Source organism: Petromyzon marinus, unplaced genomic scaffold, assembly GCF_048934315.1.
Source record: "Petromyzon marinus isolate PM22_M1 ecotype Great Lakes invasive population unplaced genomic scaffold, UKy_Petmar_22M1.pri1.0 PM_Scaffold_17, whole genome shotgun sequence".
In the NCBI taxonomy this organism is placed as follows: domain Eukaryota; kingdom Metazoa; phylum Chordata; class Hyperoartia; order Petromyzontiformes; family Petromyzontidae; genus Petromyzon; species Petromyzon marinus.
Genome location: NW_027423135.1, coordinates 33,249 through 39,796, shown reverse-complemented (window position 1 = coordinate 39,796; position 6,548 = coordinate 33,249).

Here is a 6,548-nt window from a genome sequence, read left to right as displayed (position 1 = left end):
TATGTGTGTACGTGTGTGTGTGTACGTGTATGTGTGTACGTGTGTGTGTACGTGTATGTGTGTACGTGTGTGTGTGTGTGTAAGTGTGTGTGTGTACGTGTGTGTGTGTATGTGTGTGTGAACGTGGGGAGCGGTAGTGTAGCGGTTAGCGCTACGCTGCGCTATGAACCTGGCGACCCGGGTTCGATTCCCACTCACGGCCAACACCAGTGACGATTATCTGAACAGGTCCTGGGCCTCCCCTAGGTCGACTCAGCCTCAAATGAGTACCTGGTGCGGTGTGTAAACATCGCCACTGGGGAGACAAAGGCGGTCGGGCGTGGTACTGGCCACTCACCCCCTCGTGTACCGTTCCGGTCTTCAATGGTGCTCGCGAACAGCACTTGCCCCTACAGTCCATTAAGGCTATACGGGGATCTTTGTCTTTATCTTTGTGTACGTGTGTGTGTACGTGTGTACGTGTGTGTGTATGTACGTGTGTGTACGTGTGTAACAACTACAGGGGCATCTTACTCCTCAGTGTGCCGGGAAAGGTCCTGGCAAGGATTAGTCAACATCGCCTTGCCAGGCTCGCTGAGGAGAGTCTTGCGGAGCCCCATTGCGGTTTCAGGAAAGGGCGGTCCTGCACAGATGCCATATTTTCTGTCCGTATGCTACAGCAGAGGTGTAGGGAAATCCAGCAAGACCTAGATCTCTGCTTTATTGACCTGATCAAGGCCTATGATACCATCAGTAGGCCTGGGCTCTGGGTTGTTCTTCGTGCTTTTGGAGTACCTGACCCTCTGCTCACGATCATTAAGGACCTTCATGATGGTGAGCGGGCCCGGGTAAAACTACGTGGCCGGGAGTCCGAGCCATTCCCTGTACACCTTGGGGTGCGACAGGGATGTCCTCTGGCTCCCACATTATTTAACATCTATTTTGACCACGTAGTTCGTGAAGCCTTCAATAGCTGTACCGGGGGAATCTCCATATGGTACAGATATAATGGGAGGCTAATCGATGCCCGGGTGCGGTCAAGGGATGGCTCCCTATTGCTCAACCACGTTATGTATGCTGATGATTGGGTAATAGCTGCTCATTCAGAGGAGGAGTTGGAGACGCTGCTGCTGAGACTGGAGCGTGCCACTAAGAGGTGGGGCCTTACCATCAGCCCCCACCAAAACTAAGCACCTGCCTGGGTATTTTGTACCATCGGACACTCCACCCCCACAACTCCCAATCGGTGATGGGGCAGTTGTGGAGAGAGTGGAGAGTTTCCTATACCTGGGCAGTGTGCTTATGACTGGCTCCAGTTTAACAGCAGAGGTCTCACTCCGAATCAGTCGAGCGGCAATATCTTTTTATCGGTTGCATAACGCTGTGTGGAAGCTACCTGGTCTGTCGCTCCGCACTAAGCTTCAGGTCTTCTCGGCCATGGTCATTCCCTCCCTTCTCTACGCTTGCGAAATGTGGACCCCCCTAATGGAACATCTTTGCCGGTTAGAAACATTCAGGCTGGCCTGCCTACGATCCATCCTGGGTTTAACCAGACTGGATTGTGTGAGGAGCTCACAAATCCTTGAAAGATCTGGGCAAGGTCCCATCGGTGAGCTCCTCCGGCGGGCAAGGCTCCGATGGCTGGGTCATGTAGCCCGCATGCCCAGCCACCGCATGCCGAAACAGCTTTTGTTCGGCCGGATTGAGGGGGCTAAGCGGGCGCGGCACGGGCTAGAGAAGAGATGGAGTGATGTGGTACAGGAGGACGTGGAGCTGAGTGGACTTGCCGATGACTGGTACCAGCGGTGTCAAGATTGGCCTCTTTGGAAGAGGAGGCTCGTGAAGGATATTACTGGGCAGTTGGAGGCAGTCGCCCTCCAACAACAACGGAGGGCGGAGGAGCGACGCTCACAACAACGAGCGGAGCGCCGGGTGGCTAAAGCACAGCAGGTTGGCACAGTAGGGGGCACAGGTGGTGCATCAGCCAGTCATCTCAGTCAGTCGACCCGTGGCACCTGGGTCTGCCCCGTGACCTCCTGCCAGCGGGCGTTCGACACTTCACGTGGCCCCAGGGTGCACATAGCCTGGCACAAGCGTCGTGGTGACGTCACCGCCACTTAGTGGCGAATGGCGGTTGTTGTGTTGTTGTGTACGTGGGGAGCGGTAGTGTAGCGGTTAGCGCTACGCTGCGCTATGAACCTGGCGACCCGGGTTCGATTCCCGCTCACGGCCAACACCAGTGACGATTATCTGTACCGGTCCGGGGCCTCCCCTAGGTCGACTCAGCCTCAAATGAGTACCTGGTGTGGTGTGTAGTAAACATCGTCACTTGGGAGACAAAGGTGGTCGGGCGTGGTGCTGGCCTCCCACCCCCTCGTGTACCGTTCCGGTCTTCATAGGGACTCGCTTACAGCACTTGCCCCTACAGTCTGTTAAGGCTATACGGGGGATCTTTGTCTTTATCGTTGTGTACGTGTGTGTGTACGTGTGTGTGTGTGTGTACGTGTGTGTACGTGTGTAACAACTACAGGGGCATCTCACTCCTCAGTGTGCCGGGAAAGGTCCTGGCAAGGCTAGGCACGCTTAGGAGAGGCTTGCAGAGCTCCAATGCGGTTTCAGGAAAGGGCGGTCCTGCACAGATGCCATATTTTCTGTCCGTCTGCTACAGCAGAGGTGTAGGGAATTCCAGCAAGACCTACATCTCTGCTTTATTGACCTGGTCAAGGCCTATGATACCATCAGTAGGCCTGGGCTCTGGGTTGTTCTTCGTGCTTTTGGAGTACCTGACCCTGTGCTCACGATCATTAAGGACCTTCATGATGGTGAGCGGGCCCGGGTAAAACTACGTGGCCGGGAGTCCGAGCCATTCCCTGTACACCTTGGGGTGCGACAGGGATGTCCTCTGGCTTGCACATTATTTAACATCTATTTTGACCACATAGTTCGTGAAGCCTTCAATAGCTGTACCGGGGGAATCTCCATATGGTACAGATATAATGGGAGGCTGATCGATGCCCGGGTGCGGTCAAGGGATGGCTCCCTATTGCTCAACCACGTTATGTATGCCGATGATTTGGTAATAGCTGCTCATTCAGAGGAGGAGTTGGAGACGCTGCTGCTGAGACTGGAGCGTGCCACCAAGAGATGAGGCCTTACCATCAGCCCCCCAAAACTAAGCACCTGCCTGGGTATTTTGTACCATCGGACACTCCACCCCCACAACTCCCAATCGGTGATGGGGCAGTTGTGGAGAGAGTGGAGAGTTCCCATACCTGGGCAGTGTGCTTATGACCGGCTCCAGTTTAACAGCAGAGGATCACTCCGAATCAGTCGAGCGGCAATATCTTTTCATCGGTTGCATAATGCTGTGTGGAAGCTACCTGGTCTGTCGCTCCGCACTAAGCTTCAGGTCTTCTCGGCCACGGTCATTCCCTCCCTTCTCTACGCTTGCGAAACGTGGACCCCCCTAATGGAACATCTTCGCCGGTTAGAAACATTTAGGCTGACCTGCCTACGATCCATCCTGGGTTTAACCAGGCTGGATTGTGTGAAGAGCTCACAAATTCTTGAAAGATCTGGGCACGGTCCCATCGGTGAGCTCCTCCGGCAGGCAAGGCTGCGTTGGCTGGGTCATGTAGCCCGCATGCCCAGCCACCGCATGCCGAAACAGCTTTTGTTCAGCCGGATCGAGGGGGCTAAACGGGCGCGGCACGGGCTAGAGAAGAGATGGAGTGACGTGGTACAGGAGGACGTGGAGCTGAGTGGACTTGCCGATGACTGGTACCAGCGGTGTCAAGGTCGGCCTCTTTGGAGGAGGCTCGTGAGGGACGCTACTGGGCAGTTGGAGGCAGTCGCCCTCCAACAACAACGGAGGGCGGAGGAGCGACGCTCACAACAACGAGCGGAGCGCCGGGTGGCTAAAGCACAGCAGGTTGGCACAGTAGGGGGCACAAGTGGTGCATCAGCCAGTCATCTCAGTCAGTCGACCCGTGGCACCTGGGTCTGCCCCGTGACCTCCTGCCAGTGGGCGTTCGACAGTTCACGTGGTAGCCTCAAGGTGCACATGGCCTGGCACAAGCGTGGTTGTTGTTGTTATACGTGTGTGTGTGCACGTGTGTGTGTGTGTGTACGTGTGTGTGTGTACGTGTGTGTATGTGCACGTGTGTGTGTGTCTTCGCATAGTAAAGTAACTGTATTTTTTGTTGTTGCGCACAGCCAGATAGTACGACCAATCGCTAAACCTTAAACACCCGGTCGTTCGTATAAGTCTAAGGCGGTATAGTACTATAGTGATAGAGCAAGTGCCGAATCACTGAACTGGTAATCGATAGCTTGAAAGCGTTTAGCACGCGGCCCCTTGAAAGGGCAGTGCCTTGTAGTTACGACTACATAGGTAGTAGTAGCTACTACCTATGTAGTAACTACTAACACCTATGTAGTAGCTGCTACTTACGTAGCTGTAGCTGCTACTTACGTAGCTGCTACTTGTGTAGTAGTAGCTACGACTACATGTAGTAGCTACTAATACCTATGTAGTAGCTGCTACATGTAGTAGTAGCTACTAACACCTATGTAGTACCTGCTACTTACGTAGCTGCTACTTGTGTAGTAGTAGCTACTACTGCCTATGTAGTAGCTACTAATACCGATGTAGTAGCTCCTACTTACATAGCTGCTACTTGTGTAGTAGTAGCTACTAACACCTATGTAGTAGCTGCTACTTACGTAGCTGCTACTTGTGTAGTAGAGCTACGACTACATGTAGTAGTAGCTACTACTACCTATGTAGTAGCTACTAATACCTATGTAGTACGTGCTACTTACGTAGCTGCTACTTGTGTAGTAGTAGCTACGAATACCTATGTAGTAGCTCCTACTTACATAGCTGCTACTTGTGTAGTAGTAGCTACTAACACCTATGTAGTAGCTGCTACTTACATAGCTGCTACTTGTGTAGTAGTAGCTACTAACACCTATGTAGTAGCTCCTACTTACATAGCTGCTACTTGTGTAGTAGTAGCTGCCGCTCACGAAGCTGCTGCTCACGCGGTGGTGGTGGTGGTGGCGGTGGTGGCGGTGGTGGAGGTGGTGGTGGAGGCGGTGGTGGTGGAGGTGGTGGAGGTGGTGGAGGTGGTGGTGGTGGTGGTGGTGGAGGTGGTGGAGGTGGTGGTGGAGGTGGTGGCGGCGGTGGTGGAGGAGGTGGTGGTTGTGGTGGCAGTGGTGGTGGCGGTGGTGGTGGTGAAGGTGGTGGAGGAGGTGGTGGTGGCGGTGGTGGCGGTGGTGAAGGTGGTAATGGAGGAGGAGGTGGAGCAGCTGGTGGTTGAGGCAGTCAACATCTCCTAGCCACCGTGATGATGATGATGAGAGACATCGCAAACTCCGAATATACAGCAGCAGCAGCAGGCGTCAGGGTCGGTATCGAACCCACGACCTCCTGCACACCAGGCGAGGTAGTCAACATCTCATAGCCACCGTGATAATGAGAGAGAGAGAGAGACACGAAATCTCCAAATCTACAGCAGCAGGCGTCAGGGTCAGGATTCGAACCCACGACCTCCTGCATACCAGGCGAGGTAGTCAACATCTCATAGCCACAGTGATAATGAGAGAGAGACGCGCAAACTCCAAATCTACAGCATCAGGCGTCAGGGTCGGTATCGAACCCACGACCTCCTGCATACCAGGCGAGGTAGTCAACATCTCATAGCCACAGTGATAATGAGAGAGAGACGCGCAAACTCCAAATCTACAGCATCAGGCGTCAGGGTCGGTATCGAACCCACGACCTCCTGCATACCAGGCGAGGTAGTCAACATCTCATAGCCACCGTGATAATGAGAGAGAGAGAGAGACACGCAATCTCCAAATCTACAGCAGCAGGCGTCAGGGTCAGGATTCGAACCTACGACCTCCTGCATACCAGGCGAGGTAGTCAACATCTCATAGCCACCGTGATAATGAGAGAGAGAGAGAGGCACACAATCTCCAAATCTATAGCAGCAGGCGTCAGGGTCAGGATTCGAACCCACGACCTCCTGTAGACCAGGCGAGTTAGTCAACATCTCATAGCCACCGTGATAATGAGAGAGAGACGCGCAATCTCCAAATCTACAGCAGCAGGCGTCAGGGTCAGGATTCGAACCCACGATTTCTTCCCTGCACCTCGGGGGGGGGGAGGTGGGGGCCTTACCCCGAGTCCCAGCGAGCGAGAGCCGTGGGGAGGGTGCCTGGGGTAGTCCCCGGAGCATCAAACAGCAGCTGGCACGTGGCTGGCTCGCTCACACGGGCCAAGTCGCACTCTAGCTCCAAATTGGCACCACCCACCACCACCCCCACTTCCAACCGCCTACAACCGCTTCCACCCACCTACAACCGCTTCTACCCACCTACACCCACTTCTACCCACCTACACCCAACTACACCCACCTACACCCAACCACCCATGTCCACCCACCTACACCCACTTCCACCCACCTACACCCACCTACACCCACTTCTACCCACCTACACCCACTTCCACCCACCTACACCCAACCACCCACCCACTTCCTCCCAACCACCCACCCACC